This window comes from Toxorhynchites rutilus, chromosome 2, assembly GCF_029784135.1.
Source record: "Toxorhynchites rutilus septentrionalis strain SRP chromosome 2, ASM2978413v1, whole genome shotgun sequence".
Taxonomy (NCBI): domain Eukaryota; kingdom Metazoa; phylum Arthropoda; class Insecta; order Diptera; family Culicidae; genus Toxorhynchites; species Toxorhynchites rutilus.
Window position 1 is genome coordinate 99,841,196 of NC_073745.1, and position 23,902 is coordinate 99,865,097.

Here is a 23,902-nt window from a genome sequence, read left to right on the forward strand (position 1 = left end):
TTCAAATAGAGGGCGCATTTCGTGTGATCCTATATTTATCATCTTCTCCGACCCATTGTGTTTCATAACTCATTCATCACGTTGACTTTGTGCTGTCAATTGCGTTACAATACTGAAGTAAAATATCTGCTCGCTTTGAATTGGCATAAATCGGCAAAAGCACCTAAGTGATAGAAAGCAGATAAGATTAGATACGCGAAGGCCATCGAAAAGAACGAATTTGCGTTGGATTTATAAACTATGACATTAATAATGCGTATCCTGTGAATTTTAAGAATACTGAATAGTTGAATTACCAAAGTATTCTCCTGCAAATTGGTTTCTGTGAACGATGGCTTTGCACCGGATGATTTGGGAGGTGGTTCTGTAGTAAAATTCAATGTGCAATTCCGCAATTGATAAACGTGAAGCATGCGTGTGATGAGAAACATTCCCATTTGCCCAAAGAATCAAAGCATTTTAAGTTGCGGAAAGAACGTATAAATATTATATATGGGCAAACAGATTTGCGCAGAAGGGTGTTATGATCAAAATTTGGTGAAACAAGAATGCTTGTAAATTTGTTTTTGTTTTCCTAGAAAATCTATTTTTTTATTTCATTTGGTATAACATACACAAAAAATATTTAGATTATCTTCCGGTTGAAAGAATCCAAACAGCACGGCCTTTCGTTTAACGCATGTCCCGGATTGTTCTTGCTGCGCTTTCGATTTAGCTTGGATTAAGAGCATTTGCACAATATCATCGTAGGTCCCCGCTAACAAAGATATTTATTATACGAAAAGAAGAGATTCAGAAATTCGACTGGAAAGTAGTCACATATTGCGAATCATTCGGGAGCACAACATATTTTGACGTAGGACTACGTCTTTCGTTTCTATACTGAGGTGTAAGTTCAAAGTTTCGATAACGAAAGTGTTACGTTGGAGAACGAGATTTTGAGCGTTAATAGCTCCTAAACAACTGAACGAAATGGTATGATGAACCCTTCATTCGAAAGATGAAATGTCTACGTGTTATATGCTTGTTACTTTTTGATCCAAAAACTTGTTTCAATAGCCTTAAATTGCTTTCAAAACAGGCTATTGAAATCACACCAATCAGTATATAAGCGAGCGCCGCTCGGAAATCCACTCAGTTATGATTGCGTAACGATTGAGGTACGATCGCTGGAATGGATGTGTGTTTCCCTAACACAGATTTCGAAACCATGGAGCCAGGGGAGATCGACATTGCAAAATAGCTGTAAGCAGCAGGTACTTTTGTACTCGTTTGTGTTTCTGCAAATCGGAATGCTTCCCTAACACAGATTTCTAAGTACTTTTGTACTCGCTGGCGTTTCTGCAAATTGTAATGTTTCCCTAACACAGGTTTCAAAACCATGGAGCCTGGGGAAATTGGCATTGCAAAATAGATGCAAGCTGTAAGTACTTTAGTACTCTCTTGCGTTTCTGCAAGTCGTACTATTTCCCTAACACAGATTTCTAAAACATGGAGCCTGGGGAAATTGGCATTGCAAAATAGATGCAAACTACGGGTACTTTTGTACTCGCTAGCATTTTTGCAAACCGGAATGTGTTTTCCCAATACAGATTCCGAAAGCAAGAAGTTGAGAAAATCGGCATTGTAGATACATTCAAGTCGGCAATACTTTTATATCCCCATGCATTTTAGACTCCGGAATTCGTTTTGCTAACACGGTCTTAAAAAGCGGGTACAAATGCAACGCTCGATTATTCATTACTGCATTGGAAGATATCTTTTCATTTCACGTATAATGAATTATTCTCCATTTACCGATAATAGGCATTTATCAGTTATTGTATTGTATGTTGTCCAATCAATTTGTGCTCAGCTTATGTTTTTATCGTGTAGGTCTTGCTACTAACAATTTATGTAATTGTGGTCCAGGAAGTCATAATATCGAGCATGTTGTTTGGTTATATAAAAAATGTAATTGATGAATTTAACTGGCTGTTGATTTAGAAGTTCGAAAGTGTATACTCACGCATATCAGATTATGGTAGCTTAGTCGCTAATGGTATTTAATGGTATTTTTGTGTACATTTGGAACAGAATATGGTTCCGGATTCTACCACGTTATCTCATCTAACCCGTTTAAAGGATACAAGTTTATACAGGAAACGATTTTTTTTTCAGGGCTTACTTTTGATGTATCTCGAAATTTTGAACAATGGAAAAACTCAATTCAAATGCAATCACTTCACACAATCCCAGCCCTATGTCAAGATCCCGTCCGTGTTCCTAGGCCCAGACCCATCAACTTTTTCTTGTTGATGATCCCGGTTGTAATGAACATATTTTTCAAGTTTCATGTACCAGGTATTTGTAAGCAAACAGTTTTACATGAAAATATATTTTAGTTGCCGTATAAAACCCCTGTCCAGGAGCCGGTTTGAAGTCGTTCAAACGTAGCATCAGTCATCACGCAATCGTGCTCCGTATAAAACATCCGGATTCCTGTTTTGACCGTTTTTTATCGTTGTGATTTGGATTAACTACCTTCTTATAAGTCGACAGTCTTGCTCGTTTCTGAGTTGCACGATTGTAGACTTCGGTATCCTAAATTTAGAGTGTAATTTTAGTGGAATCTGTCAGTAAAGATGACAGCGGGGAGACTGTATAGATAATTCCACGTGGATATGGACGAGTTAAATTAATTTACAAATTAGATTTATTTGGTATTTACAAGAATTTCTGAACTTGCCCACCACATTCATAAGTGGAACGGTGCTGCCCAATCTAACGTTAATTTTTTTCCAATATCGATGAACTTCTCATCTGAACTGTGCATTCAGAAAGTAACTCACATGAACCGTGGGCAATCGAACTATTTCCGTTGATAGTAGAGAATTCATTCATTCTATCAGAGTGAAGAAACTGTCAAAGAATGGTAATTAATGAGTTCGGTTATAATGTTTGAACACGAAAAACATTAGGCGTTTTATTTTATATGAAAATAGCAGAAATTTCTTCTGAGGGAACTCCTTTTATTAGATGTCCTGGTTTGATATATTATGCCTTTGTTGAGTCACCTTCAGTCACATGTTTGCCAGATGAGCCACATTAATAGCTTTGGCCTCGTTTTTACCTAGCAGTCTTCCGGGGCACTCTGTCATTCGAACGAAAATTAGCATCCGTAACAACACAATCGCATCTCGTCGAAAAAGAATTGTGAAAATTACTGGAGTGTTTGTTTGCCTCCAGATTGTACTTAGCGTTACGGTCCGGTATCAATTGTACCTTCAGACTTCTACAACCAGCCCTCTTCTTTGACTTTTATATTAGAAACGTGATTTTCATTCACGAACGAAATCTTTCATAAAAGGGATGGCCACAGCTCTAATAGTTGGGCACGATTCCGAATGTATTTATTTGGGTCTTCCTCGGTACTATGCTCTTCAGCTGCAATCAGGGCTCGATACTTTCGATACTAAATGATGAAAATAACTTTTTTACTTCTTCCTTTCTCTTCAGTCAATTTCAATTTCGATTGTGTGTATCCACTACGCATACTGAAACATCGATTCTTCGATTTCGTTTTCGTTCTGCTGTTTCCTAAGAATTTTAAAACAGATGCTTTCACTTGACGATTGAAAGTGCTCTATTCATTATCATTTGAATGGGCTTTATGTCGCTTTCAGTTTCCCATGTAAAAGAACGATCACTACTTTCAATTGAAAATTTCATTCGATTTGATTTCATCGAACTGGATCTTCCCGCACCATCTTTCAATAAAAATGGAATTAAAAGAGACGTGTTATATTAGTTTTACAACCAGCGCCGACAACTGATTACGCCTGCTAGTATACTGCACATTTCTTTCACAACGTCATTTTAATATGTTTCAGTGAATACAGTTCGAGATACAACGAAATTTTCATTCGAAATAAGACACTTCGATATAAAATCATTCATTTTCATTAGACGATATGATAATTTCGCTTGGGTGTGAAAAATGAAAGAAATGCACGTGATACAAAACGAGACTGTATGAAGCTGAAGTGATATTCTCTTTAGTGAGCGTGAAGAGAGAGATTAGCATTATTTTTAGTCTGCACGAGTTTGCAGCATATTGAAAGGCGAAAGGCTCATTGAGTGACGATGTGTAAATTGAAGTGAAATGTTATGGCCCTGGCTGCAATAGCTTCTTCCCCACGCAATGTACGACGTCTTTGACGTTGCGTGTTATCCTATAAATCTACAGGTTGTTCAGTAATTTCGAATACACTTGAAAAAAGTGTTTAAAAAAGAAAACATAAGATAATCTTTTCTGTGACAATTTTTATCGGGGTAATGTTTATTGAGAACCCTTACGACATATTAGCTGGGAGCTGTGGGCAGTCCCGATCGACACATCCAGGTCAGCTACTGTCTTCCGGATTGAGCGGTTTATTTTTCAACGAACTCCCTTCCTCACCACCTTGATGGCTGCTGGCCTCCTTGCCGAACGTGGCCTCCCGGATCTTGTACGGTCCTTGGCCGAGCTCCCAGTTCCGACGGTTGGTGGTATAGATGAAATCCCGTTTCACCCCTCGTGATTTCAACCATCGGGATTTCACCGTGCTCAGTAAACAAACAACAAATGACAGCAAGTCGACACCGTGCGCGTCGGTTAGCCTATTAGCGAATTCGTTTTTAAAACTGAGTCAGTTCCAAACTGACTCTGTAATACAGAAACGTTTTCAGTTTCACGAATACGGCGGTTTGTAGTTGTGCGTTATATAGTTTGATTTGTTTACATTTGCGATGACAAATGTACAATGTCGACTCTGGTGACGATATTAGTGCTCGGGAGGTAAGCGAAGCGCAAAAATATAAAAGTTTGAATGAAAATTTCTACTACATATTGTTTGAATACTTAACACATGTAGTCCTGACACTCACTTAACCTTTTGTCGATGCATTTCTTGTTTGTTCTACAAATAATTACTATTATAATATAAATTCATCATCAGACACAGTTTTCGTTCAATATTTTTTTTTGCAATTTCGGGAAAACCCCTTTTTTCATCAAATAAAATAGAAAAACGATACGCTAACGTAAATTTTCATTCATGATTTTGAAAACATGTTTATTCCACCTGAATATCCATCATTATTTTCGCCTCCCAATGAAAGCACACAAAGTTTAATGCCGTCTATGCGAATATGCTCTTCAAAATCAGAATCCGAATTGGATTACGATTCCAATAATACAAAAGCAAAAGCAGCAGGTTTTCAATTTTTTTCAAAGTCTTTATTTTTAGATTTTCCAAAACAAACCGGATGTTATCGAGCGGAGTCTAGTCGTCATGATCCTCGCCTTTGGGTCCTTTTTGAGTTGGCGACTCAATTTGCCCGTGGATTCAGGGATTGAAAGAGAGCAAAATTCCACCAGAAATTGAATTCAGGATAACGATATTGAGTCCTGATGAGAAATAGGAAAAGTCCTATGTTACTACTGGGTCTTACTCTTTATTCAAATCCATACATGATCCTTCCGTCCTTTCAGGTCGAACTGCAGTTTTGAAATGATTTATTTTCAAAAATTAAAATGTCCAAGCTTGTCCACGGTGAGGGGGAGGGAGTTTAGATAATGTCCACGTGGACACGTTATATGAATATTGAAAAAAAAACTTCTGTGTTCAACAATACGTGAATTCTATTCTGTATTTCCAAGAAAAGCCATATTTATCAATGAGAGAGTTGAGCTGTCTGATAGTCGAACATCCATATTTTTTCATATCGTTGAACTCCTTTCCTAAATGTGTATTCTGAGAATTACGCACATGAACTGAGAAATGAACAATTTTTTTCATTTGTTTTAGAGAATCATGAGATCATTATTATTAAATTCGTTTATTTTTACAGGCTCAGTTACATAAGTTTAAAGGAGCCGAATTCTTAATTATATTTTCATTGCTACTATACATTAACATTTTATTAAATCTAAGGTAAGTAAGGTAGAAAACCGATTACTCGCGGTCTACTCGAGTTTAAAAGGGTGACATATTTTTTCAGGAAAAGGATCGGATATAAGGAAATTGTTACAATAATGATAATCTCACACACTCAATTCTTAAATCTATTCGTATATCTATTGTGTATTTACATTTCAACTTATTCTACTGTTTGTAGCAAGGGGACCAATTGCTCGCAAAGGATATAAGGATATAAGGATAATCACACACGAACATCGATAGCTTTAAGGAAAATATAGATTTGGGACATGTAATCAAGGTCTAACCGAGCCAACACATCTCTCACCGGCGCATTGGGCTGTCTTCCTCTAGCCCTAAGGGAGTTTTCTAAATTCGATCTGGCGACAAGATACAACTCGCCCGACCAAACAACGTGCTCGATGTCGTGGTAACCTTGGCCACAAACACAAAGATTGTTATCGGCAAGATTAATACGAAAGAGTAGCGCGTCTAACGAACAGTGGTTGGACATGAGTCGGGAGAAGGTGCGAAAGTCATGAGATCATGAGAGATGAGATATGAAGACGCCACCAACGTAAAAACTACTTCGTGTATTTTTTTTAAACTCCCATGTTTTGCGAAAATGGAACACAAACAACAAATTCTTCCATGGGTGCGCAGATCCTATCTATAGAGAATTTCAATCTTCGTTGAAATGTAATATTTCCTGGAATACACTTCTATCCGGGGATTCTCCTCCGGAGAATCAACAGCTCCATAACCAGGTTCGAAAACGCAAAAGCGATGAGGGAGCAGCGAACCCTGTTCAGACTAAGAACCCGCTACTGCACCGTGTCGTGTCGAATAATCGGCTAACCCTGAAGAAGCCTAATTAATTCGTCTTTGAAAAAAAAACAGGAAGTGGGTTATATCTGTGGTATAACCGCAAGGGTGACGTAGGACTATCGTATGATTTAGTGATCATTTGTTTTTAGTTGCTTCTGAATCAATTCTGAATGGATTTCCAAGCGGCGCTCGCTTATATACCGATTGGTTATTTCAATAGCCTGTTTTGAAGGCAATTTCAAGGATATTGAAACAAGTTTTTGGGTGAAAAAGTAACAAATATATAACGCGTAGACATTTTATCTTTCGAATGAAGTGTTTATCATACCATTTCGTTCGGTTGTTTAGGAGCTATTAACGCTCAAAATCTCGGTCTCCAGCGTAACGCTTTCGTTTTCGAAACTTTTATTTTACACCCCGGTATAGAAATGAAAGGCGTAGTCCTACGTCAAAACTCTGCATGTCATTGTCTGTGGTTGTCGATATTCAAAAAAAATCCTTTCCGACAGGCCATCTCTCCTGGGGCTGCGTACCATTCTGTCATGCGTAGAATAAGTCGATAACCCACTGCACACACCACTACACCCATTACCGTACGTGCAGTTACACTACGATTGAACTCCCCGTTCAGCTGAGTATCAAATGGTTTAGTCTTTTGCTAGAAGTACGGATGAAAAGTTGATTTTTCCAATTAAGTCCCGTGTTAATCGATTGGTAGTAATTTATCGCAACAAACGCAATCCGCCCAGAAGCGATCCCATTCGGTAGATCGCTCAATTCGCGTTCTTTTAATCCCCGCACGGGCGTTGTAAGTGCCCGGGAAGCAGTTCAATACCCATTGGTAGTTCCTCTTTTTCTGCTGATTGCAAGTTACGAGCGAGTCAGCCATTGTTTAAAGTCTCGAGTTTTTCACTCTGCCCGCATACAAGCGCAAAATTGTGTGCGGCTGTGTGCTTTGGAGTGGTGTGTAAAGTGTGCAGCCAGTTGTTACCGTGAGATATCACACGCACACGCTGACACGGAAAGTCAGTGCTCGCGCATCGTAGCAGTATTGGTCGTGGTCAATGAGTTTCGCAATTTCTCCCAGCATTCGTTTGCCCCTCGGTTGGTTGTGAATACACCTGAAGAAGACGAAGCAAAAAAATTGATATTGTGATGCTGGAAGTCTCTTGTGGAATCGCTAGAAATTTAGCATAACAAAACGGTGGAAGAAAAATTAAGCAAACATTGCATTTGTAGGGGAAATTTTTCCGAAGGCCGAAGTGTTGGTACGTGTGTGTTGGAATTGCATGCATCTCCCCCCGGAAGCTGTGTTATGTGTCTAATATGTGACGTTTAACGTCGCAAAATCTGTGAAGTGTTTATTTTGTTAATTGTTCAAAGTGCTTTTCCTCCCGTAAGGAAAGGAGGTTATTGGGTGCAGCAAAATAGTGAACCAGGAGTATCGAAAATGGTTGCTATGTAGTTATACCTGGCAAAAAGCGCTGATGTAATTTACGCCTGGTTGTTTTGAGTTAATGCCTTTTTTTGTTTGTCGATTGTATTTGGAAGAGATTGGCTCGCGCCGCTGAACTGCGGAATGTGAAGAGAGCTCAAATGTTTGAAGTGTAGTGACAAATGCGAAAATAACATAAAATACTTGAAAAGTTGAGATTAGAAGAACATAAATAAACAAATGAATGGAAACTACTCTGGAGAGACTGGCATTTATTTATATTAGGTAAGAGCTATTCTGTATTCTGTACACTCGAAAAGAACTCGACTTGAAAGTCGAAGGCAAATCGTTCAAATTGAGATAACATGATCTACCAGTCTACGACAGCCGTACATATTTACAGACATAATCGACATTGAAGCGTACGAAAATGAGAATACAATATAACGAAAAAACGATTCAGTCACCTAACAGGAATATAACGGAGCTGTGGCTTAGCTTTTCTGGGTCGGAACTTGTCCAAATGCTTTGTTGAAATTAATGAAATCCGGTTTGTTTTTTTTTCCTCCAGAATAACAACTAAGATCAGGTGTAACTTTTGTAGATAAAATATTCTGTTGAGTATGGATCACAAATGAAACGCAAAACTATCGTACGCCTCGAAATAAAACGAGTCTTTATTCATCAATGCCAACTACTTGTTTCAATACATTATACCATACTCAACAAGCCATCTCTTCCTTCGAATGATCAATATTGTTCACCTTTAAACAAAATTGTTGCTTGTATTCCATGCGATAACGAAAATGTTCTTCGGTTTAGGAATTAATAATTTTACTTTGAATGGGAACTTGATCCACGGGTCTGTCAGAGTTTTCAGATGTCAATTAAGATGCATCGTTATCCCCCCAACAATTGAATTAAACGATTTTTTGGAACAAAGCGGTGTACCATCAGATCCCTTTCGTGCTGCAAGCTGACACCTCTCTGGGTTGCAGTTTCAACCGCCTCCATACACAATATACAAAAATACAAATTGGACATCGCTTGATTTTGCTTGTCGAAGAAAATTAGAACATGTCACACATTTGTGCATTTTTCTTTTATTTTCTCTGTAATTGCTTCCAACCTCTCCGTATTGAACAGTAGCTTCTCTTCAGGTGCTAATATTCATGTCATTTATCCCTTCTTTTTTCCTCCCTTTGCTTATGGCCTGTACGGCGTAGTTCTGTCAAACTTAGTTCCGTACTGCTCATAAAATACCTATAATGCCTAAAAAGTACACAATAGCAGTATTACAGAGATATGCAATGTCTTTAACACCGTGTGCGTATATACCGAGATGAAGAATAGAAGGTGGGAAGATTCACGAGTTTTGGTTGTGTTAAACTTTGATTGTATTAGTAGCCTGGAAGATTGGAAGTTCACATATCAGGCATACCAGTCAGTTACTCAAATGTTACAACATTGAGTGTGTCAGCGAATAAATTTGAAAGAGGATATATAGAAACTAATTACATATTTCCAAAATATATTTTTCGCATTATGAAAAAAACAGAACATGTCACAAACTAAAATGTTTATTTTTTTCTTATATAAGAAATAGTTTTCTAATGTCTACTACGTTTGGATTTTAGAGCAATTTCATGGAAGTTTTTCTCTTGTCAGCAATTGTAATTACTTTTTTCACAATAAGGGTGTTGAACACTTCATTCGTCTAAAACTAAGACACAAGCGGAAAACTTTTCGTCTCAATCTAGTCAATTAAATTTATTTTTCAAGTGAATTTCACATGAAAAAACTTGCAACCTTTTTTCCCATCCACTGTTGAATGTTTCTCCGTTAAAGGAACAAAAGATAATGTGACTCTGACTTTGTTCATTTACGTTTTTGGTCGACGAACGAGAAGAAAAATTGAATTGAAATAATACCTCAATAATACTGAAATTTCAGTTTCTGCTAAATTGTCAGTTGGGCTTTTATGAATTTGAACGCTAACATTGTTTTTAAGAAAAAAAATTGTTCGTTCATTTCATCTGCTTATTTTTACTTGTAATAACAACACTTTTCGGGGGTCTCCGTAGCCACATTGGTTGCGCGTTCGCTTAGTAAGCGATCGATCGTGAGTTCAAAACTCAGGGCCCTCATTGACGATCTTTGTGTTGTTACAGAATAACTACGTCCACGCAACAATCATCAGCGATGGAGATCGATCCACGGTCGAAATAAGATCGATTCATCCATACAACTGCTCTGCTCTGCAAGAAACATCGGGCTGCTGTTCTATAAATAACCCAACAATGATCAATATCAACTGTCTCCGCTGTCCGGTCTGCTGAACAATGGAAGAACAGAACGAATACTCTTACGCCTAAATGGCTACTGTGAAATGTAATGTACCATATGCAATGGTATAAAAGGAATACTATAACGCCAAAAAAAATGGCAAGTGTGTAATGTGCTATTTATAGATATGATAAACATGTGACATGTACACTATTAAAATTCGGCTCTGTTACAGCTGAAATGCTAATGAGCCTGAAATAAACGAATGGGTTAAAAAAACAACACTTTTCCTATGTAGTGGACTATTATAAGAAAAGTAACATGCATAAACAAAATCTGTGACGTCACAGATTTAAAAATCATCCCACCTTTCATTTTCCATCTCGCGTATATACGAGGTATGATTTTGCGCGCGAGTACAGGAGGGTTAAAACGAAAAGGATCAGAAGGCTTAATAGTTGACATTAGAGATGGGCAAAACGGTTCACTTTAATGTTCACGGTTCACTAGAAAATCAAACTATGATTTTGAAATTTTGATTTAGTTTGAGCCTAGATTCATTTTCTTTCTGCATTACACGAGAATTAATCAAGCAAATTAAGCCAAATTTGGCATGTGAATGGTTTAGGGTGCACTAAATGTTTCTATGGTGGTGAGACTCTCCACCTCCCCCCCTAGGGGGGGGGGGGGCAGGAGTCTGCCATACAAATGAAACACAAATTTGTGCCTTACTCGAGAATTAATCAAGCAAATGGAACCCCCTCTCTAAGGGGGGGCTGCCATACAAATGAAACACAAATTTCTGCATTACTGAAGAATTATTCAAGCAAATGAAACCAAATTTGGCATGTGGAGGTTTTAGGGCGCACTAAATGTTTTTACGGTGGTTAGATACTCCTCCCCCCTCTCTAAGGGGGGCTGCCATACAAATGAAACACAAATTACAGGGGGCACACAAACACAAACTTTTGCATAACTCGAGAACTAATCAAGCACAATTTGGTATGTGACAGTTTTTGGGTATGAGAAATGTTTCTATGATGATATGACACCCCTCCCTCCTCTGGAATGTGTAAAAATATTACATGTTTCAACCAAAAATATTCCAACCAAACATGACAATTAAAAATATTCGGAAAACTCTGAAGGAAAAGGGGAAAATTCGGAAAAGTAAATTCCCATATGTTCTACAACTACATAGTTACACGTGCTGTTAGTTCATTTGATGTTTGCGCTAGCGAAATTGATCTTTGTTGGAAATTAATTTTAATGTGATGAAACGCACTTCTATATCTTCTTCTATCTATACCAATAAAAAAGTATCGCCGAATGTGTTGATAAGAGCAGAACTCGAGGAAGGTATTGTCCGATTTAGGGCTGAAACATGTTATATGCAAGTGGTTGAAAAATCTTGAACGAGAATTGTGTCTGAAAATAATCTGATATTATAATGATGAGTTTTGGTAGAAATAAAAGGAATTTTATAGTAAAAGGTAAATTCAACGGGGTCGATTAGAAGATCAATCAATGAACAGTTCTGCGATTGGACTTGCTCATAGTAAGAAAATGTGAATGTTTAAAGGTCTTCTTCTTGAATGGCGCCACGTTCCCTGTGGAACTTTTGTCGTCTCAACGTATGCATTAACTAGCGTCATTTATTAATACTTAGTTGAGATTTCTTAAGCCAAATAACACGGTCTGAAATGTATTCCGAGGGGCAAGCTAAACGTTTGAAGGTATTGATAACAAAAAACAAATTTTAGGTGGGACGAAGTTTGTCGGGTCAGCTAGTATAATATAAAAACATTTCATATCCGCACAAATCAGAAAATGACTGTTTGAATCGTTTCGCTTTCAACTATATTTTTTTGGTGAGGTAAGTTGGAATGTCTTACTGAAATATTTACCCTCAACTTAAAAATATGAAATTAAAACATTATTTGATAAATAATCGAACAATCCAATTTAAGAACCACGGAAATATTTCGTTTTATTATCAAAACGACAATCCCGACATCTTATTTTTGTTGTTTCATGGGGCTATCGCTTGTTTCCATTCGTTAATTTGAGGACTATTCGCCTTCCTCTTATACACCGATCACCATACACCGTTCGTCCTGAACTATATGCACAGCCAGCGGTCAGTTCGTTCTGAACTGTATACACCAGTGGTGGCCATCCGGCGGCCCTCCGACGTTGTTTATGCGGCCTGCGGCTTGATTTGAAAAAAAATCATATGAGCGAAATTATGAATATAGTTGAAAATTCTTCCATACAATTGATTAGAAATAACTTCGCGAGTAATTCTTGTTAATCGTGTGTATCCAAACTAATATTTTTCTGTTTTTATTTCGGTTTTTTCGTGCTAATTTAATCTTCTGACAATCGTTCTCGTTAGTACTCAAAAGACTTTTTCTCGTTTTTGGTTCTGTTCTGCTCACACTCACATAAATTCATGCAAGTAACGGCGGTAAAACCGGGTTTATACGTGGTCAGTTACTCGCTGGCGAGTAAACGTCAACGATCCGAACAATTACGAGTGTATCCATACCATGAAATTTGACATTTGATTTGTGTCCAGTCGATTAGTTTTTCTCGCAGATATTGGTGATTCAAAACCCATGAAATAATTCTCCAATTTTCTCTACCCTATTCAGTTTCGATGCAGAAAACATGCAGATGGATCTCATTGAAACGCAGTGTGATTTAGAGTTGTGTGACAAATTTCAAAACCATGATGTCTTGGGTTCCTACTCCAGATATGTTCCAGAAGCGCGATTTCCAGAACTAATGAAACATGCTCATTTTATTACTTCTTTGTTTGAATCCGCAAATATTTGTAAGCAATTATTTTAGTTATGAAAGAATTAAAATCAAAGTCAAGGAACAAAATCACTGAAAGTCATTTGGAAGACACGCTTCGCATCGCTATCTCTCACATTCAAGCTGATTTAGATAAAATGGCTCAAGAAAAGTAGTTCGAGTGAAATCGAAACAGTGTTGAACTTCTCTCTCACCAAGATTCGTGGTCCCTTCGATACTTGTTCTGTTTTCAAGCAACGATAAAGTTCGGTCTGTACGTGAAGCATGTGGCAACTGTCACGTTATTTAAATGCGGGAACCCGGCAAAACAGATCTACGAGCTGCTCAAACCGTTTCCTATCGATGAACAATTTGTGTTCCGTACACTACAAAAGTACAAAGAAACAGCTGTTGTGGGCGATAGGCCCATAATGGGAAGTCCGAAGTCGGTAGGCTGTACAATGTTATCTACGTTTTCATGAACGCGTTCAACGCAATCCTATTCGCAAACAAAAGTGTCTATCAGTCGAAATAAATTGGTACGTTTTGGGTTTTTATCTCATTTTGTTCTCGAGTTATGAGTTTTACAGGTATAGAATTGAATTCTTTCTAATTTAAAATAAAAAGTAAGTCAAAAAAATACACACACATACACAGTTCGGCAGCGGTTCTGAACTGCATACACAGTTCATCGTTCGCCGTACACAGTTCGTTCTAAACTGAACTGTATACACAGTTCAGCCAGCGGTCTTCGTACACAGTTCGTTCGGAATTGGGTCAGCAGTTCATGTGAACTGTTGCCCAGTAAAAAAGAACAACTGTTCGTTCAGTCTTTTTGGTGAACTAGTTCTTTTGAACAGTTCATGAACGGTTCGCCAGACTGCTCACTTATGTCATTTGCTCTAAAAATGCATTCGAATCGCCTCTCGGAACTGGCTCACTCTAACGCTAGACGCATATCTCTTCGTGTTTGTAACAAATAACAATTTACAAAGTTTACTTATATTTACAATAAAAAATTAAGTCAAACATGAACATACATAAAAACATACTGCACAATGCACAGTGATCAAAATATAAAAGCAAACATGTTACAAGCAAGCAAACATAAAATCAAAATACAAACAAAATATAAATTCTCACAACTAAGTCGATGTTGGCTTGAAACGTTATTCCGAAAATCTTGTTACTTCTGCTCAACAGTGTGCGCTGAAGTATTGGTTATTTAGCTTGACCGTACGTTTTTAAACATACATACATGTAACATACAAACGTTTGTAGGATAGTCCCAATTTTACCAACTTTCTGTTGACCGATTGATCTGGAATTTGGAACATACCTTTATCTCTACTGTCATCATAAAATTAACTAAAGAATAAAATAAAAACGCGGAGAATGTCGGATCCACAGTTTAGTGGTTTCATCATATGCCCCTCGATTTTATTTTAGTTTCATCAAGTGGAGGGAAGTGTGTGATAATTGTTAACTTATTTATATAACAATAAATAACTGTTAAATTATTTTTTTAGGTTTTAGTACATTATCTGTACATTATCACAGTGAAACCGTTTAACTCAAAATGTATTTTTTTTACTCATTTTTCCTTCAAAATTTCTCAGTTTTTTCTCACTTCCTTTTAACTTTTTCTCATTATTCTTCTTTTTTTATCTTGTTCTTTTCCTCCTTAGTTAGTTTTATTGGGACTTTCAACTCAATCATTCATTCCCCGGAGATGTTTTGGCGATAGGGATGGTGTTGTCTGGAATTATAGAGGCTTGAAACTTTCTCAGTTTAATGGCCCTATAGTCTTGAAAAAGGTTCAATCCTTAAACCTTAAATTAAGCTCTCATATCCCGGCCTTGAAAAAAACAAATAAATCGAGGGGTTGTATCTGAGACCCGACCGCTTAGGACATTGTACTACGCCATCTTTTTTTTTTAGTTTGCTATAATGTTTAAGCACAATGAAACCGTTTAACTCAAAATGTATTTTTTTTACTCATTTTTCCTTCAAAATTTCTCAGTTTTTTCTCACTTCCTTTTAACTTTTTCTCATTATTCTTCTTTTTTTATCTTGTTCTTTTCCTCCTTAGTTAGTTTTATTGGGACTTTCAACTCAATCATTCATTCCCCGGAGATGTTTTGGCGATAGGGATGGTGTTGTCTGGAATTATAGAGGCTTGAAACTTTCTCAGTTTAATGGCCCTATAGTCTTGAAAAAGGTTCAATCCTTAAACCTTAAATTAAGCTCTCATATCCCGGCCTTGAAAAAAACAAATAAATCGAGGGGTTGTATCTGAGACCCGACCGCTTAGGACATTGTACTACGCCATCTTTTTTTTTTAGTTTGTTGGTTTATCATTCCGATATTATTTGCGAATACGTCGAAATTCCATAAATAACTCTTTAGTAAAAATTTCCGGGGACCCTGAAAAGTTTTAATGGCTGGCGTGGTTTTATAGAATCATTTCGAGAAGCAACGATTCTTACTTGCCTTTGCGAGAACAGTACACTAATTGGTCATATATCACAATTTGTTTCATTATATCAATGCACGCATTGCACTGAGTATTTTACGAGAGACATCTTCCGTCCATCGCCATTCAACAAGCATCAAACATGCGTCTAACAGATCCACACAGTTGCAGCGATAAAAATTAAACATCGAAACACACTTCATGTGAAATATTCGCTAGCTAGCTCGAGGGAAAACATTAAACACAAAACGAGCAGACTAAGCGACCTTTGTTGTTTCCGGCACACAGAAAGATACTGAGAATTTTCCTCAGAGGAGATGCAATACGCCAGCGACAGTTTACTGACTATGCAAGGGTGTAGTTTACTTCTCAAATACAGGTCGGACTCGATTATATACAGACTCGATTATATGTGATTCAATTATATACAATTTTGGACTCGATTATACGAGGGTCACTATTTATATTTCGGGAATTGGCAACACTGATGTCATGTGAGTCCATCTGACGGTTCCATCGTAAAGTTTGACATTTTTGACGATATACGTACTCCGAACATTTTGTCATACGGACGCTATTTGTTTATCTTATATTTAGTTGAAAGTTTGGTCTCGGCAAAAAAATGGAACTGAATCGTGAACATTTTCGTGCGATGATTTTTTACGACTTTCGACGTGGATTATCACAACAAGAGTGCGTCAATCAACTTAATTTGACTTTTGACGATGAAGCTCCATCAAAAACCACTGTGTATCGCTGGTATAGTGAATTCAATCGTGGTCGTAGTTCGCTGTCCGACGAGTTTCGTGAAGGTCGTCCAAAATCGACTGTAGTGCCAGAAAACATCGATGTTGTGCACGAAATGATTAAGCAAGATCGTCATGTAACCTATTGTGAGATTGAGGCATTCCTAAGCATTAGTTCCACCAGCATATATGCGATTTTACATGAACACTTAGTTGTGCGAAAATTATGTTCACGTTGGATCCCACATAATTTGACAATCGCTCAAAAAAAAGGCTCGTGTCGATTGGAATAAATGCTTTGAAAATTGGTTTAAGCGCAGGCAAAAGTGTATCGATCATCGTGGCGAGTACTTTTAAAAACAATAAAAATATATTCGCAGCTTAACTATTTGTTTTTGTTCCTATTCCCGAAATATAAATAGTGACCCTCGTATACAGTTTGAAAAAAAATAGTTTTTTCTATATTTCAAATATGACTTATTTCAAGAAGAAATGTAACCTTTCTACGTTAAGGTGAAATTTAAGTGGCTATTACATGTACATTGGGGTAAAAATCGTGATTGTTGAAGAGATTGCTTGAATTTTCACCAGGAATTGTTTATACCGATATTACAGCCAATTAAGAAAGATAGAAATTTGGTGTCAAAAACAAATTGTAGACCAGTTAGAGAGTTTCAATTCAATTGATAGAAACAATCTAGTTGAATATTATTTTTTAATAGTTATTAACGTTAACTTTATTTCATAAAAACGTGACCTGTTTTCTGATTTGGCACCCTTAATGTAAGACGTAGTCCTACGTAAAAAAATGCCGAGTTTTTATTGCTGAACATTGAAACCACACAAGGGAAAATTTATTCCTTTCGATCGATGCAACGTGATAAGTGAGACATCAATTCTCAAATCAGAATCAGAGAGAAACGGCATATTGAAATTTACATAATACTTCCACTGCGTGCCATTATTCCCAAATTAATTTGCAACTTCAACACATGGTGTTAACTGATCGCTGTCTAGAGTGCTCCTAATTTTCGGATTGTATGATCGATTTGTTATACCTCCACTTTCGTGATTGTTTTCAAGAGATTTTTACCCGAAGGTCATTCGTCCCTAAAACTCTCTCTCTCTTCTTTTCTCTCTCTCTCTCTCCCTGTCATCTCTTTCTTTCTCTCTCCTTTGTTTATATTTCGGTCTCTCTCTCTTTCTCGTTTATACATCTCTCTTTAATTCTTCCTTTCTCTCTCTCTTTCTTTCTTTCGCTCTCTCTTTATTTCTTTTTTTCTCTCTTTTTTCGAGCTCCATAAAAATAAAACAAAGAATATTTTTACTATCCATTATATCATTATTTCTTTATCTATCTTTTAACAATAAAACAAAAATTGAACGGAGAGAAAATATTCATAACTAGAACAGTTAAGAGCTGATGAAGTGAGAGGGTTAAAAAAAGTTGTGCCATGGCGTACACGATTTCAGCCCTTCTGGTTATCTGAAACAAAAAATCGAATAGATTCTGAATCAGTAAAGATGCCGCTATCGCATGAACCTCAGACAAATCAAAAACATCTTTTTTGACAAATGGCTAAACGGCCGCCAAGCAAAATGCGGTTTAAATTGTTTTTTCTTGCGTTTCCCGATTTTTTAAAAATATTAAAATTTAGAAAACATAATATTTCGGAGGTTCATGCGATAGAGAGACACCTGCAGATTGTATCCATATAAATTCGACATGAATCGGTTCAGTAGAACTTGAGATATCGTGTACGCCAGTTTAAAAAAACTAGTTTCAAGAAAAACGCATTTGAAGTTCATTGTTATGGTCGTACCAGGTTAGATAACGCATCACTAAAATGGCTCTAACTCGGTGAGTAATAGTATTTTCGATAAGTCTTTTCTATGGTATGTTCTTGAATGCCTAAGCTACAAAAATATGAAGGAAAAAAAATGATATTTTTGAAATTTCTTGACTAGAATACTGCCTTAAACGGCATGGACACGTTAGATATTCTGAGCTCTCGTAACGATTTCCTCACCGGCATGGATTGTCATTAGAAGACAAAAATTACTTATTGGGTTTAACAATTTCCTCTCAAGGGTTCCTTTGAATGTACGTCAAGGAAGACGAAATGATCCAATTGTTACTAAGGGGTAACTAGGAAGGATCATTTACGATGGGTCGGGCTGCAGAAAGATGCCAATGGTGGACTGGTCTTTTTACGCAGCTTGAATTACTAAGAATTCCTCGTTATAATTTTTCCGGTCCTGTTTGCAACTTACTCACGAGAAGTGAAAGCACATATTTTTGTAGAACCCATAGAAGTGGCATATTTTCCGTAGCGTACTTCCGTTTGTTAACGAAACACAATTCTATCGTCGCGTTTAAGTACAAAGATCAAAGTAGCATCCCCATCCCCACCAGTTGCTAAATTCGGTTGCTAAAAACGATTAGGCACCCCTTCACAATAACTTGGCAACCACACCGGGAGTTGCCATTCGGGTGAGTAAAATAATAACGCACCCCCAAAATAGCAACCGGTTCATAAATTTGGCAACGCGGTAGTTACTTCATCGCAAGGTTGCTATTTGCAGCAAAATTCGGAATTTTGTTTTGATTCTTTCCGTTCTGCGATGGTTATGATTAAGTTGTTGTATAAAACAGTGATTTTTGCTTTTCTTTCCACGACGCGTGAGTTTCTCAAATCTCGGAGCAAACAATCATATCAACAAAAAGAACATCCTCGTTTGATAACCACCGGTGCGAAAAAGAAAGTACTGAAATGGCAACCATGATAGCAACGACCGGTGCAAAAATGGGTTGCTATCCAAAGTAGCAACGATTAAAGTTGTCAAATTACCAACGCTTATAGCAACCCATCGGTGGGGATGCCCTTATAGACCTCTTTCGTTATCCAGCCCTGAATTGGAAAAAGCCGTTCTTGGTATGATCGAGGCGTGCTAAGAAAGGGGTATTATTGGTGTTATACAGTTTGCATCGTACGAAACAAAATATCAAGCCATTTTGCCAAGACAATGCTTCCTCATAGCTGACTGGTTGTAATAAAAATCCATTGTAAACGATATACGCATTGAAATCTCCAAACTATGAAAATTGATGGAGAAGATTATGGTGACACCTACCTCATCATTCAAACGGTACTTTTGGAGGTATCTATTACGGTTGCATTATGGCGGTTAGGCGATTCCTTGCACGTCGAGGGTAACCCGCTGTATTTTACACGGATAATGCAAAATTCATTCCCCCTGTTGTACTTTTATGGGAGCGACTTGTTTGTTTCCAGTTGGCACATTTTAGTTCCCCGTTAGCCCGGCTAAGGAGATTGTTTTATATTATGCTGTGGCCATGAGAAATTTGAGGCCACTTACATAGCACTAATGATGCAGACCAGGACGCACTGACTCCCGATTTTCTCAGGTCCATGGCTCGGCAAAGTCATATCAAATTGAAGATAGTCAGGGGACTATGAAGAAATCCGCCTTCACATTCGATCGGAAATGTGTTTTTGCTTCTTCCAGCAGTTTCTCCGTCAAAATGACTCAGCAGTCATTCGGGCGTTTAGTTGCTATCTCTCTCTACGACTCGACTATCTCAATTCATTCTTCCCCATCAAATGGACTTCATTGCATACTGAACTGACTCCCCCCAGATTGAATTCATTTTCTCGTTCATGTATCACTTATGCATGTATCGATGTTTGAGTTCACGGTGGGTAATCAATGGAGCCGTCCATTAATGGTATAACTATAACCAGTATTTTAGCATCAGAAATCAAGTTTTCGTTCACGTCATATGGCCGTTAAAATAAGATTGTGGACGTGGACAACGAGGTACATGCCAGACTGAATTCGTTTCTCTCTCTCTCTCTCTCTCTCTCTCTCTCTCTTCCTCTCTCTCATGTATCACGTATGTATATATCAACGTAAATAGAATAGTAGGTGCATTACAACGCTTGTGTCATACACACACTCCAATACAAATAAGCTTATTTTTAAAAACCAGTGTTTACAATTGTCATGTTGAATTTTTTCGATCAATATTATCCCCTTCAAAGTACTCCCCATCGACTGCAACGCACTTATGCCAGCGCTTTATCCAATCCTCGAAACATTTATTATATATGATTTGTGGTATGGCCATCAGCGTCATCTTCGATTTTTCCATTATCTCATCTCGGGTGCTGAGACGTGTTCCTATTTCTCGTTCGAATAGGGAAAAGTCCCAGGGAGCCAAATCAGGTGAATTCGGTGGTCGCAGATGGTTCGTTTCGGTTTTAGCCAAATGTTCGACTAACGATGTTGTTGTCAAATTGTACAAAATCGAGGCACGCACAACATCAGATGCACTCAATACAGCGTAACATTTAGAAATGTAAAACTATCACATTGCAAATTTTATAGAATGTCAATGAGAAACATGCCAAAAATGAAAAATAAAAACGGGTGACTGAGATCGCCACACAGGTAGTATACCGGGTATTCTATTTATGTTGTGCATGTACCGATGTTTGAATTTACGGTGGGCAAACAATGGAGTTAATGGTGAAATTACTTTTTTGTATCAGAAATCAGGTTTTCGTTTGACTTCATATGGACGTTAAAATAAGATTGTGTACGAGATTCATGTAAGGGGGAGTAGTAGAGGTGAATTTAAGTTCATCATTATTAGAATTAGTTTATCAGTCATCCTCGCTCTTAACGCTCGTCAATTCAAGTCATATTGACGGCGAATGTCGAAGCAATCCTAGTTGAAGCGAAGCGACTGAGAGGAGAGTCGATTTTCATTTTCCATCTTCGAAGATGTTGGACCCTGATCAGGTCATTGAATCTGTTATTTGTTTTGTCAAAATACGGTCTCCTGTCTTACTAAATGCTACTATTGAGATATATTCATAGATATATTATCGTAGTGTGCAAAATTATTATCTATTTAAACCTATAGATAACCTATACCACTGTAACATCACAAATTATTTATGTTATGGCAAACATATCATGCCATTAGAGTTGGTTTATTCACTATCATTATTTTGTGATTCAAATAACTTTCTCGTCGTACACCGAACAGTAAGAACAAGCCCCCCGTTCTCAGCAAGACAGACATATGCCACTGACCGACCACCAGCGAGCGCATGCGCCGTTTTGGGTCATGTGTTTTGATGAACAGTGAAGGTTATTTTCCACATCATATATACATCATTCCCCTACATGTGTTGTGTTGTGCACTGGCTTTAAGTTATTGTTAAACACACTCCATCGCCGCTACCGTAGTCGCTTCAATTTGCATATGGCACAAAGGATTGGCCCATCGATGGAAATTTATGGTGTTGTGGAGGTTTGTGTGCGTGTGCACTTCTTAGTTCAATCGAATTTATGCTCATCGATTGCGACGGAGCTTGTTCGAACCTTGGTAGGCACCACTTCACTCTTTGAATACCGAAGATGATTGTGATGTGTCCTGGCTCAGGTCATCACCGCCAATAGATAATAATAATAGCCTTTTTATGAGGAAGCCTTGGAAACCAGTTGAGCGCGCTAGACCTTTAGCTGGAGTATATCCATCGTTGGTCGATAATTTACGGTCGTAGCCGTAGTGGAGCCTGCGTTCTGTTGCTGCTTGAACACCAGCAGTACTCGTCGGAGTGAGAAACAGAAAACTATCGAGTTTCCATGCAATAATATACACACAACAGTTGAGTGTTTTCTGCTGGAAGTGATAATGAAATATTATTGCTCAGTTGTTGTTAGCCTTGAAACAGCACCGGCGGCTGTGTGATTCAGCTGATTTTACAGTTCCGAGCGGCGTCCGAGATGACGTATTTGTTTCCTATCGCAACTGGGAGCGAACAGATAACGGACCACTCCTCTGATTGAGGAAGCGAAGAAAAATGACGCGTAGCAAATCAAACCCGAAAGGTTAACTTTGATTTTGCGAGGAATGTTCTTATTACGTTGTTTTTCTAAATGATGTAATGTTATTGTTCACTATTTGCATCTGGTTAATTTCGCACAACACACTAATCGTGTTTTGTATACTTTTGGTATCAACAATCCAAATTCCATGTGGAAGATTTCCAGATCATTTCGGATTCTGAAATCGCGAGAAAATATCATGTAAACATACATACACTGCGATAAATATTTGGATATCCTCTTAACGAATTATGTGACTCAAACTTTTATCAACGAGACGTTAATTTCCTAATAGTATGAGCAACCGAGTTCGTTCGGAAGATGATGAAATAATCCGAGCAGAATGTGGACAAATAAAAAAAACATGCAAATCGCAAACAACCATGTCTGCCATCAGTGATGGTGCCAGAAAGTCTAGAGATCAGCTATTGTGGTGGAAATTGTGTTTTTGCTCCGCACTGTTTTTTTTTGTGGAATGATACGATTGGATGCGCTACTCAACAGCCGAGCTGGTCGGTCGGCCTCGACCGTATCTAAATCTTTTGTCTTTCGCAAACACCATGACTAGAAGAATGAATTCCATGGTTATCTAGCGAGACTGGTGGTCAGGGATATTTTTTTAATTGATTGACACGATTAGGGCGAAAAGAAAAAAAAACCTATTCTGACGTCGGAAGATGTAATTATTGCTTCAACCGGGACTCGATTGATTCACTGAATTTCATGGTGAATTCGACGAAAGAATTAAAATATCGAATTCCATAGTTTGGTATATTTAAGTTCAAAGTTTCGAAAACTAGAGTGTTACGTCAGAGCAACCAAATTTTAAGCTTTAACACCTCCTACACGACTGCAATGGTATGATAAACACTTCATTCGAAATATAAAATTTCTACGCGTAATATGCTTGTTACTTATTAATCCAAAAACATATTTCGATAACTTTCAAATTGCTTTGAAAACAGTCTATTGTAATCATACAAATTAGAGTTGAAACGGATATCCGGTACCGGTATCCGGCCAATACTAAGGCCAAAACCGGGTTTTAGAAAAAAATAAATTCTTATAAACTTAAAATAAATCATAAAACAATAAGCTTATGAACATCATCTTCCGTAAATGAGGTGTGATTATTGACATGTCAGAAATGATATTATGTTATTATATATTAAATATTTTATTAATTATCATTTCATAACAGTATTAACTTTACTCACTTTTACAGTACTGGAAATTAACGTGTGGTAAATTATGATGAATGAATAATGAATTTCCAGCAGAACACCGAAGTGAGTTTGTATTAGCTTATAAAGAGCCGAATATCCGGCCGCCGGATATACGGCTATCCGGCCTCGAAGCTGGCCGGATATTCGTTATCCGATATCCAGCCAAACTATCGCTGGAATGTGGTTCCCTAACATAGACTTCATAACCATGAAACCTGTGGGAATCGGCATTGCGA

The 23,902-nt window shown here is 37.6% G+C and overlaps 1 protein-coding gene across 3 annotated transcripts in view; it reads left to right on the forward strand.

The window, feature by feature from the left end:
• The first annotated feature begins 7,409 nt into the window (after nucleotides 1–7,409).
• The window catches only part of LOC129764717 (uncharacterized), a 138,493-nt gene continuing 122,000 nt past the window's right edge, over nucleotides 7,410–23,902 (forward strand). For 2 of the 3 annotated variants that reach the window (XM_055764117.1, XM_055764119.1), the window contains exon 1: nucleotides 7,410–8,490. The gene's annotated coding sequence lies outside the window, so the exon portion shown is untranslated. The remainder of the gene's footprint in view (nucleotides 8,491–23,902) is intronic. The other variant, XM_055764115.1, reaches the window with a different exon arrangement.